Source organism: Uloborus diversus, chromosome 7 (assembly GCF_026930045.1).
Source record: "Uloborus diversus isolate 005 chromosome 7, Udiv.v.3.1, whole genome shotgun sequence".
In the NCBI taxonomy this organism is placed as follows: Eukaryota; Metazoa; Arthropoda; class Arachnida; order Araneae; family Uloboridae; genus Uloborus; species Uloborus diversus.
Genome location: NC_072737.1, coordinates 112,861,594 through 112,873,113, shown reverse-complemented (window position 1 = coordinate 112,873,113; position 11,520 = coordinate 112,861,594). Strand labels below are relative to the sequence as shown.

The 11,520-nt window shown below is 33.8% G+C and overlaps 1 long non-coding RNA gene across 1 annotated transcript in view; it reads right to left on the bottom strand.

Annotated features, from left to right (window-relative positions):
* Positions 1 to 1,000: 1,000 nt before the first annotated feature.
* The window catches only part of LOC129225984 (uncharacterized), a 210,169-nt gene continuing 199,649 nt past the window's right edge, over positions 1,001 to 11,520 (bottom strand). Inside the window, exon 3 of the long non-coding RNA XR_008580760.1 lies at positions 1,001 to 2,035. This is a non-coding gene — a long non-coding RNA (uncharacterized LOC129225984). The remainder of the gene's footprint in view (positions 2,036 to 11,520) is intronic.

Genomic DNA, 11,520 nt, shown 5'->3' with positions numbered 1-11,520 from the left:
TAAAAGAACACTGTATGCTTATGTGTAGATGTAAATTATACGCTATTAGAATTAAAAAAGCATTTTCTGAAAAAATTCTGAAAAATGTTAAAATATTTTTAAAGAAAAAATTAATAACTAAAAAAGCGTGAAAAATTAAATAAAAACGTGCACAAGCATTTTTATGATCTGGAACTGCTTTGATTACATGTGAGATTTGAATGTAGCTAGCGGTTACGCATCCGAAAAGTCGGATAAACATTTCTCAATATTTCTAAATACATTCTATTCGGCAATGAAAGTTTTGACACTTTCATTAATGTAGTTCGATACTTTGCAAAAAAAAAAAAAAAAAAAAAAAAGAAAAAGAAAAAGAAAGAAAGAAAGAAAAAGAAAAAAAAATCAAAATAAAAAACAATAATTTGAAGCTTAACTTCTTTTTTAAATTGTTTTTAAAGTATGCTCTTGTTTGCGCATCCTCCCAACGCGAAAACATTCAATTTTCAATATTTAAAACACTGAAAATGATTTTTATGTACTATTTTTCCAAAGAATTAATTTTAATGAAAAACATTTTCGTTTTAAAATACATTTTTTTTTATTTGAAATTTTGAATGTCAACAACTCTGCGATATTTTTAGTTACTTATATGTAGTTACTTATATAGTACCATATGTTCGGATTTATTAAAACATAGAGAGCAAAAGTATTTAATATTTTATTTCATATGAAAGAGTTTTAAGTTCATTTTTATAGTTTCCTACATTTTAGTTATTTTATGGAATACCACAAATGTAGTTGGCACAAGGAAGTCGTATCTGATTTCGAACTTTGATTTCTACAGAGTTTAAAAATATTTTCTTACATTATGATTGGAATATGTAATGAAACAAATTTCGTCTAATGTAGATTTTTACTCTGCTTGAAATGGTGTAAAAAGCTCAAAAAGTGAATAACTTTCTTCAGAACAAAACCTAACTTTAAAAAAAAAAAAAAAAAAAAAAAAAAAAAAAAACCGCTATGGCGCGCGATTTGTGTGAGTAGTGCAAATATCACTTTAATGTAAGTATTTCTGAACCAAATTCCAAGAAAACCGGTTGAATGGCCTTGGTTCTATTTGAAATGCAGATTGATAAGTAGATAGACAGGTGGACATGCATTATTTTGCTTATATTATTGGTAAAGAAGCAACCATTCCATCTTAAATAGCTCAAAAGAATTGTTAGTGATATTATCCATCACTTTTTCCACTATGATGGATTGGTAAAATTTGTATCCTATAAATACTGACTTGACATTTTATTTGCCTACATGATGGATCATTTATTATTTTAATCAACATTTTGAATTAAAGTGATGGAAGTAAGTGCTTAATGAATTACAGCGTGTTCAGTTTTTTTTTTTTTTTTTTGATCAGGGGTTTAATTCTTATCAGAAGGAACAATGCTTTGGCGAAATGTGTTACATATTCTTAATGCGTGAGTAGTTCTGAATAAATACATCATAAATTTAATTTATTTTAACTGCAGGCGAAGTTGTTTCATTTGTCCTTTCTTGCGTTTTTTGCTTTTGGGCAATCAATTTCGTCTTCACAGCTGCAGACGTTGTTTAAAAATACCATACAGTAAAGAAATAATTTTTAAAAAATTCCCAAAAAAATTCATGATACAAAGAAAAGTGTATGTTGTTGTTGCTTGTCCCACTTGGCAGACAGAAACATCAAACCAAGTCCATGAAGCCGTGCGAACAAAGTCCCTCCAAAACAGCAGAAGGGTCAGAATACAGCTGATTCAGGTGACAGCCGATGCTAGAGAAAATATGGGCGGGAGCAGCCTGAGTCAAATTGCATTTTGGGCACAAGGGGAAAACTTTAATACCAGCCACATGTCGTTGTGCTCGAGTGTGTCTGTCCACTTCTCAGTCGGGCTAGGACGGTTTGATGTTCTCTACTACTTGCCCGAAGTAAAGCAGCACCAGGGCGGGATGCTTTGTACCATTCATGTAGGGGGCTGTCCCCAAGAGGAACTGATGCTTTGCTTAACACGGGTTGCAATTTCTGAAAAAGAAAGGCATCCGTCATGAGGAGAAATAGAAAAGTGATGTATTCAATCATGGAGACATATTTTTTGAAAAATAAAGAAATGAAAAAAAATATTCATATGTGCCGCCTTTTACCCTATCTCAGGAATACAACTATTAGTATATACAAGCATAAAATAATTTTAATACACTCAAATAGTCAAGCAAACTAATTATAAGTAAAAAGCAAACTAATTTAATTGAAGCTTAGAGGAAAGCTGATATTGTGGGATGAATACTGCAACCAATTAACAACAATTCAGTTTTTTTGTTTTGTAATTATGATTGAAGGAAAACTCCACAAATTTATATTTTATAGAGAATATAAAGACTTAATTCAAATATTATCATACTACCTCTTCTAAATTTTATTCAATTAGAAAAATTTATATTTTCTTTCAATAAAAAATGTTTAACAAAACAACAACAACCTGCATTTCTGTCAAATTTGATGTTACTCACCTGTAATTCTCAACCAACACACGTTTAACATTCTCTCTCTCTCTGATAATTTTATTTTGTACAAAAACTGCAAAGCAAATTTATGAATTTGTTTCGAAGTTTCATTTTACAAACTTCAGTCACGCAAAATAATTTCAGACTTAAACTTAACCGCAAGCACTTTCCCTTTGTTTCCTATTAAAAATTACTTTTCAAAAACCTATTAACTTTCAGTCTAGAACTACACCTTTTACCTCTTTTTTCTCGACAAGTGTAATAATTTTATTAGAGCAATATGCATGATGGAGCATCTCAAAATTTCCGCTCTTGTCTAGACACCTCTCGTCTAGACACATTTTTTTTTAAAACGTAGTGTAATTATTAGACGGTTCTCGTAGTCTGGTGTATTCTATTTAGACGTAAGGTAATTTATTGGTTTTTTGTTCCCTCACCATGCTGCAGACGAAATTAGAAATGGAATTTTACATTTTCTCACTATGTTTAAACAAATAGTTAAAATAAGATATAGTGCTTGTTTTGATTTTTGGAGAAACATTTCCGTGCAGCGATAGATAATTAATGTATTGAAATCAGTTAGACTCGTAAATTATCTGAAGCACTTCTGTTTCATTTTCGTATTAAAACTGGCGACAGGTTGTGGTTGTATTGATTCCTTTCATTATCGCTGAACATTTTCAAACATTTTTCTGTAATTCATCCAAAGTTAGATTGTCAAATTATCCCCTTTTTACGCAACTGTTTTCGTCGAATAGCACAGTTTTTGCGTTAAGTTAAATAATTTAATTTTCAATAATGACTCCAAACATTATAAATTAACATTTATGTGCAGTTGGGTTCTATCACTATTTTAAGGTTTCAGTATTTTCCCCTAAAATAAAGGAAAATTTAAAATGCCTGAAACATTAGTTAATAATCAGATTCTTTGAAGATATAAATTTGATTTCACTTTTGATTGCACTTTAAGACATTTTTAACAAAATTTTATAATAAGATTTAAAAAATGTTGATTATAAAAATTATCATTTGCGGATCAAGTACACCATGACATAGAATTTCGGATTTTTCTCTCTTTTTTTTCTAACAATTACCATATGTCTAACTTTTAGAATTGCAAGTGAAAACAAAATTTACGTCTTAGAATTAAGCAACACCTAAAGTTCTGCTTGCATTCATAAGGCGGGAAACGTGTTTTCATTAATTTGTCTTCTGAATATTTCTAACAAAAATGATGAGTTAAATAATCAATGTTTTTTTATGCATGTTTTACTTTTTAAAAATGTCCTTAGAATCCCATATATTTTTTAATTAAAAATTTTTGTTATATATTTAGACTTAGTGCATGTAGTGTGAATGGCATAAAAGAATATCGTCTTTTTTTGTTTTGTTTATTGTGTTAGTTTTATAAAAACCTTTAATTATATTTTTTCCCCTTTTAAATAAATCTCAGGGATTAACATCAACTAATTTTTAACTGCAGCCTTGACTTGGAAAAAAAAATCATGAGGTAGGGTGTAGGAGTCATAGCAATATACATGGCATTAAATTGCAGTATGATTTTTATTTTTTATTAGCTGCTTCGCCCGGCTTTGCATGGTCTGCCTGGAAAATGAAATTTACGTCGAGTGACGCATGTTCAACTATCAGGTTTGAACAAAAAAAATAAATAAATAAAATAAATAAAGAAAATAAAACAAAATGGGTAAAATTTCCCGAAAGATCGCAGAAAAATAACCGAAAAGAAAAAATATTAAATCCCCCGATTACAGGAAAAGCCTCAAAACAAAAGCAAGAAATTTATTTGTTCACAGTTGAGAAAAAAAAATGGCTATAGATCTTTCTTCTCAATGATTTTATTCACGCTAATTAATGCTGAGCTCGAGGCAGACGATAAATTTCCGATTTAATACTGATGCTCCATTACTTAAAAAGGCTTATACCTGGTGGTTTTACAGCCTTGGTTTCTTTGAAATTCAAAGGAAGTAAATCTACTTCGGGAGTATTTTTTGCAGACTTTCGAATGAGACTGAAATATATATATATATATATATATATATATATATATATATATATATATATATATATATATATATATATATATATATATATATATATATATATATATATATATATATATATATATATATATATATATATATATATATATAAAAGGGTATATTATTTCGGATAGAAAGACTCACTTAATGACATTTTTGGGTCCTAAAACTAAAATTCGAACAGTTCGATACTTTTTTTGCGTTCAAAAACCCCCTACGTTCCTTCTCAGATACCTAAGTACCTTCCTGCCAAATTTGGTCGAGATCCGACATAAACTGTGGATTTGTATTGGGAATACACATACATATATACAGGGTATCCCAAACGAACTCATAAAATCTGTACAGCTAGATTCCTCGTTGGGAGTACATAAAAGCTGCCCAAAGAAGCGTTTCTGTACGTTCCATACTACGAAAAAAAAAAAACGTATAACGTCACTGCCGGTGCAAGAAAAAACACTTTATTGAACATATCAGCAGCATTATACGTACATTATGTTATAACAATAAATACGTGTAATGACGTTTTTAAACGTTATCGTCTGGAAAGAAATGAAAATACTGTTGTTGATGTGTCCAATAAAGTGTTTTTTACTTGCACCGGCAGTGGCGTAGCGTAGGGGGGCAAAGGGGGCACTCGCCCCGGGCGGCACTTTGCTAGGGGCGGCAAATTATGTAACACTACATTAACATCGTAAAGGCTTTTTTTTTTTTATTAAGACGGCGCTTTGCTAGGGATATATCACTAAATCAACATCAAAATGTTTTTTTTTTTACGCTTCAGTTCTAACTTATCTCAGGAAAATTTTCTCGTTGAGGTATGAGCACGAAATACTCGATACTGACATTCATGCGAACCATCATAACTGGCGCTGACATAGAAAGACGAGAAGAGAGAGAGAGGACAATCTCGTTGGAGAGAAGTATAAATCACAAAGATCGACAAGCAGGCAGGGGCGGACTGGGTCCCCTAAGAGGGCGCCAACCTTAAGAGCCATTGTCTGTAAGAATCAGGCAGGTTGTGATTGCTGACATTTTTAATTTTCTTTATTTTTGCAAATGTTGTTCATAATCATGAATGTTGTGTTTGTGCAAAATATGAGCTTTGTCTGCCTTACCGTTTTTGGGAAATTAAATTTTTAAATTTAGGGGGCGTGGCACATTTTTGCGTGTTTTTCAAATTTGCAGATTTTAAAGTTCTTGTTGCTTTAAGCGTCCCTATAATGACATGGATTTTTAAATTCTATACTATTATATGGTCTTCTTAGATACTATTACAGCTGTCAAATCGGTGTCACTACGAGGGCGAAGGCCACGAACTCCGTTTAAAAATGACCGAAAATGAATTTTTTTCTATATTCAAGGCCAATTTTCTCAAAGCGCCTTCATGATGACACCAACATTTTTAGATCATTTTCTAGCCACACTTACATACATCAAAAATATGTATCAAAATCGGTGTCACTATAAGGGCGCCAGAAGATATTGGAACTTTTATTCGATAAATTTCACAAAAACACAAATATTTAAAATCTAACTACAACTGTCGCCCTCGTAGCAGAGATCTGATACTAAATTAGGTTGATAACCAACATGTTTGTCTAACATTTGAACAAAAAAAATCGGTGTCACTCCTATTATTTTTGGAAATATAATCGTTCGAAGTTAGTACATTATGGCGTTTTTTTATATTTATTTATTTAATCTTTTCACCCCCAGATAGTTTTTTTGAACATATTTATTTTTAATTTAATACAAAAATGTGTATCTTTTAACATAAACAGCTTTGGGCAGTAAGAGCGTCTTTTTCTTGAATAGAAAATGCCCGTTTTGATATAGGTACAGGCAGATGTATTGTGCATAATATGTCTAGATTATCATACCAATACTCATCTTGTTTTTTTTCGGCCAAACAAATCTATTTATTCCAATTGTTCTTGACATACATTTGCACACTTGCAAATGGATTTTATACGAAAGATATATAGAGAGAAGCTCTTACAAACATCTTATATAAATGCTTCAAATTTTCAACTAATAAATACCCCTGCATTGCCAAAAGTTCAATTTAATGAATTTGGATGGTCCCTATCTTTACGAGCTCAGTTCAAGTTCACTTCAAAGCAGAAGGAGTATTTATGAGAACAATTTACGATTGGTGAAAATACTGGGAAAAAACAACATCCCTGTCAAGTTGCACACTAGATGAGAAATGCAGTTCGTAACGGGGAAAAAACTGTTCGTTGCTTCGGAGTATTGTACTATGAAACAAATCCTATCCTTTTTTTTTCGATGGAAGAAACAAAAAAACGAATGCATTCTCAATACATCAAATGAGGATATTGAAGAAAACGAACATTCAGAATCTGAAACTGAATTTGAGAATAACGTGGACCAAAACGAAGAAAACATAAAGAATCAAGTCAAACCAATTTCAGAAAGACGGTCATCTCTTATTGAAAACTGCTAATTTTGTAGCACTAAAGCATGGGGAAACATGGTATCCCAGAAAAAGAGTAGAAGTTGACCATTTGCAAGTTTATGTCAAATGCATGTCAAGAACAATTGGAATAAATAAATTTGTTTGGCCGGAAAAAAACAAGACGAGTATTGGTATAATAGTCTAGACATGTTATGCACAATAGATCCACCTGGTACCTATATCAAAACGGGCATTTTCTATTCAAGAAAAAGACTATCTTGCTGCCCAAAGCTGTTTATGTTATAAGGTACACTTCTTTGTATTAAATTAAAAATAAATATGTACAAAAAAAATCTGGGTGTGAAAATATTAAATAAATAAATATAAAAAAAAACGACCTAACGTACTAACTTGGAACGATTATATTTCCAAAAATAATAGGAGTGACACCGATTTTTTTTGTGCAAATGTTAGACAAACATGTTGGTTATCAACCTAATGTAGTATCAGATATCTGCTATGAGGGCGACAGTTGTAATTAGATTCTAAATATTTGTGTTTTTGTGAAATTTATTGAATAAAAGTTCCAATATCTGCTGGCGCCCTTATAGTGACACCGATTTTGATACATATTTTTGATGTATGTAAGTGTGGCTAGAAAATGATCTAAAAATGTTGGTGTCATCATGAAGGCGCTTTGAGAAAATTGGCCTTGAATATAGAAAAAAAATTCATTTTCGGTCATTTTTAAACGGAGTTTGTGGGCGTCGCCCTCGTAGTGTCACCGATTTGACAGCTAAAACAGTATCTAACAAGACCATATAGTAATATGGAATTAAAAAATCCATGTCATAATAAGGGCGCTTCAAGCAACAAGAACTTTAAAATCTGCAAATTTGAAAAACCGGCAAAAATGTGCCACGCCCCCCTAAACAAAAAAAAATTGTTTTCTCAAAAATGGTGAGTCAGACAAAGCTCAAATTTCGGATTTACATTACATTTATGATAAGGAACAACATATGTGAAAATAAAAAAATTAAAAATGTCAACAATCACAAATGCTTTAAACTGCCTTATTCTTACAGACAATGGCTCTTAACTACCAAAGGGCACGAAAGAACTGAGGTTCAAAAGCGCAAAGGTTTTAAGTGTGAAAAAATAAACGAAAGCGCACAGGTTTGAGGGGCGTGAAAAAACGAAGCCGCACAGGTGCACAGGTTCAAGGGCACCAAAAATAAAGATAAAGTAAACGCAGTCACACAGGTTTGAAGCAGGCAAAAAAAAAAAAAAAAGGAAGAAAAAAGTAAAGTAAAAATGAAGGCACACACAGAGGACGTTCGAGGGCGCATCGGTCCGCAGGCCAGTCCGCCCCTGCAAGCAGTCACTGCCTTAACTGACGTGATTGCGCCTATACGTGTTTCTCTTGTCGGGACTAAAGAACCTTATGCGCCTTCGGGTTTTTTTTTGCGCCCTTGTTCCCGACCTCCTTTTTTTGCGATATCGAACCGCTTTTTTTTTCATTTTTTTTTATTTGTGCCTTCAAACGTGTGCGCCTTCGTTTTTTTTTTTTTTTTCGCCCTCTCCTCGAACCTGTGCGCCTGTTTCTTTTTGTGCCCTCAAACCTGTACGCCTTCGGGTTTTCTTTTTTCTCTTTTTGCTCCTTCAACCCCTTTTTTTTTCCATTGATCCTGAGCTTTTTTTTTTTTCGCTCTCAACCCTGAGCGCCTTTGGGTTTTTTTCCCCCCGTCCTGGATTTTTTTTTCATTTGTGCCCTCGAACGTGTGCGCCTTCGTTTTCTTTTCTTTGTGCCCTCCCCTCGATTCTGTGCGCGTGTTTCATTTTGCTCCCTCAAACTCATTTTTATTTGGCTCTTTCAACTTGTGCGCCTTTGTGTCTTTTTTTTTTTTCTCCCTTTGAGAGTCAAGGTTGTCGCCCTTTTAGGGAACCTAGTCCGACCCTGGTAGAAAGATCCATTTTTGGGTCCAAAACGTAAATTTCGAATAAAAAAAAGAACTATTCATCGAAATTTTGTCGAAAATGTCTATAAACCTTCTCAGCACTAACCTAGATAAATTGAAAATTTTAACGAAATCGGTCCGGTAGTTTCTGAATTTACTCATACATATCGATTTGGATTCTGTGTTTTATTTATATAAAGAAGATATTAATGCTAAATTATAGGCACACTATTTCATTCGTAATTTTCAGTGTGATCGTAACTTCAATAAATATACATAATCCGGGAAGGTTTGTGACTGAAGATCTGTGATGCGACTTTTGTGCAACATACGGTGCTTCAAGAATTATTATTTTTTAAAAAACAGTTCGTTTTGATGATTTTTTAAAATATTTAAGGGGGGAATGCCACCCTGAGGGTCCCTCCTTGCTACAAATGCTCATCTTTTTAAACTTTTCTTTTCTCTAGTCCCCCAGAAGAATGTTAAAAATCAATATAATGCTCCCTCCCACTCCAAATAAAAATACTGGCTTAGAAAAAATTGGGAGGGGGAGGAGGTTGATCTTCAGAATTCCAAAACGGAGTGGGTAATAGGGGGAAACAGTGGTTATATTTGCAGGTCCGGATCTATAAATTTCGGACCCCCTACAACTAAATCTGCAGGGCCTCTCCCCAGAGGCCAGCAGTGTATACTTGCAACGTTAATAAGTCTTAATACTATTTTTTTCAGTTTTTTGGGCCGTCGGGCCCCTTAAGACCGTGCCCCCCCCCCCCCGCACTGCGGGGTCTGCGGATACGTAGATCCGGGCCTGTATATTTGGATTCAGGGAGTGATTTTATAAAAAACGACATTTTATACAAAAATTTTTACAGAAATGACTGGAACAATCGATATTGATAGTGCTGTTAAAGAATTTTCGTTTATAAAAAGTAGAAAACTAAAATTTCAGGTTAAGATGAAAAAATCTCGTTTTACCGTGGCCAGAAGACTGCACGGTGGTAGTCTGTTTGCACGACGCTCTATACGGTGTGTACCTCTAACGCCTGCCCATTGGAGAAGGCGTTCTTTGTGGTGCCGGGAACACCGGAATTGGAGAGACAATGAATGGGGAGAAGTACTCTTTACAGTTGAGAGCATATTCAGTCTGAGTAGCGATTCTCATCGCATACTCATCTGGAGAGAGCGGGGAAGCCGCAATCATCCCTCGAAATCATTGAAAGGGACAGGTATGGAGGTCGCGGTGTTCTCGTTTGGGGAGGCATCATGCTTGGTAGTCGTACAGACCTTCACATCTTCGACGCAGGCTCAGTCAACGGGACCCGTTATTGTAACGAGATTCTTCTTCCATATGTGCGTCTTTTTAGAGGCGTTATGGGTCCGCAGTTCCTTTTCATGGACGACAATGCACCATGTCATCGCACAGTAGCTGCCGAACCACTCTTAGAGAGTGAGGATATTGAACGTATGAATTGGCCGGCACGATCTCCGGATCTCAATCCCATCGAGCATGTATGGGATTTTCTAGACAGACGCTTGGCAGCTCGTACCTTACCACCAGTAACGATTCGAGAGCTTCGATTGGCGCTGCAAGACGAATGGGCAGCAATGCCTCAACAACTCAATGACACCCTCATTCTCAGCATGGGCAGACGCTGTGAAACCTGCCTAGCAGTCGGGGGAGATCATATCCCCTACTAAAGACCGGATGTTTCTTGCTGGACACCCATCACAGGGATGTTTCGGCCTTCAGTCGCATTGCGCTCCATGCTACTTTTTCAATAAAGCTTCTTTTTATCCCTCTGATTTCTCTTTTAGTAAGTGTTGCTTACATTACACATGTCCTTACGTATTGGGGATCTTACGGTATTAAAAGTAATGATTTGGAAAGCTTTTGTACAAAGTTATATTGAAAAAACCGTCTCGTCCTTAATTTTTGCATACCAGTGTATATATAATGTATCGGAACATGGAGTTGCACTAATGGAGGAATAGAATAAACTTCTTACAAAAGACAAAGAACAAAAGCAGTACTTGTTGCCGTTAGTGAAACAGTTCAGAGGCAAATATCCGGGCTTCTAAAAAGCACCTTATTGTCTTAAAAGGCAATATACTGTGATTTGGTTTTTTATTTATGTTAATTGAAAGAGTTTTTTAAAATCTTAATAGATGTGTTTAGTTATAAATTGTAAGAAATGTTTAATAAAAATTGTTGTTTTTACTAAAAATGTGAAATCTCGAAATTTTTTCTAAAAATTCAAAAGTTTCAACTGCGGTAGCGACCTCTAAAATTTGTCTTAAAAATCTTAAAAAATTGCAATAATTCTTTTATATATACTAAATCAAAACTAGGGGGAGGGCCGTTGAAAATTCATAATTTTATTTTTTAACCTCATATAAGGACCACCCTAACACACACACACACACACACACACATACACATATGTTATTTGTTTTGTTTACATAGATTTGATGTTTATGCACATAAATGCAAAAATATAATCATTAACCGTTAAGCTTTATACAAAAGTATATACATGTTGCAATTTTAAATTGGTGATATTAATAA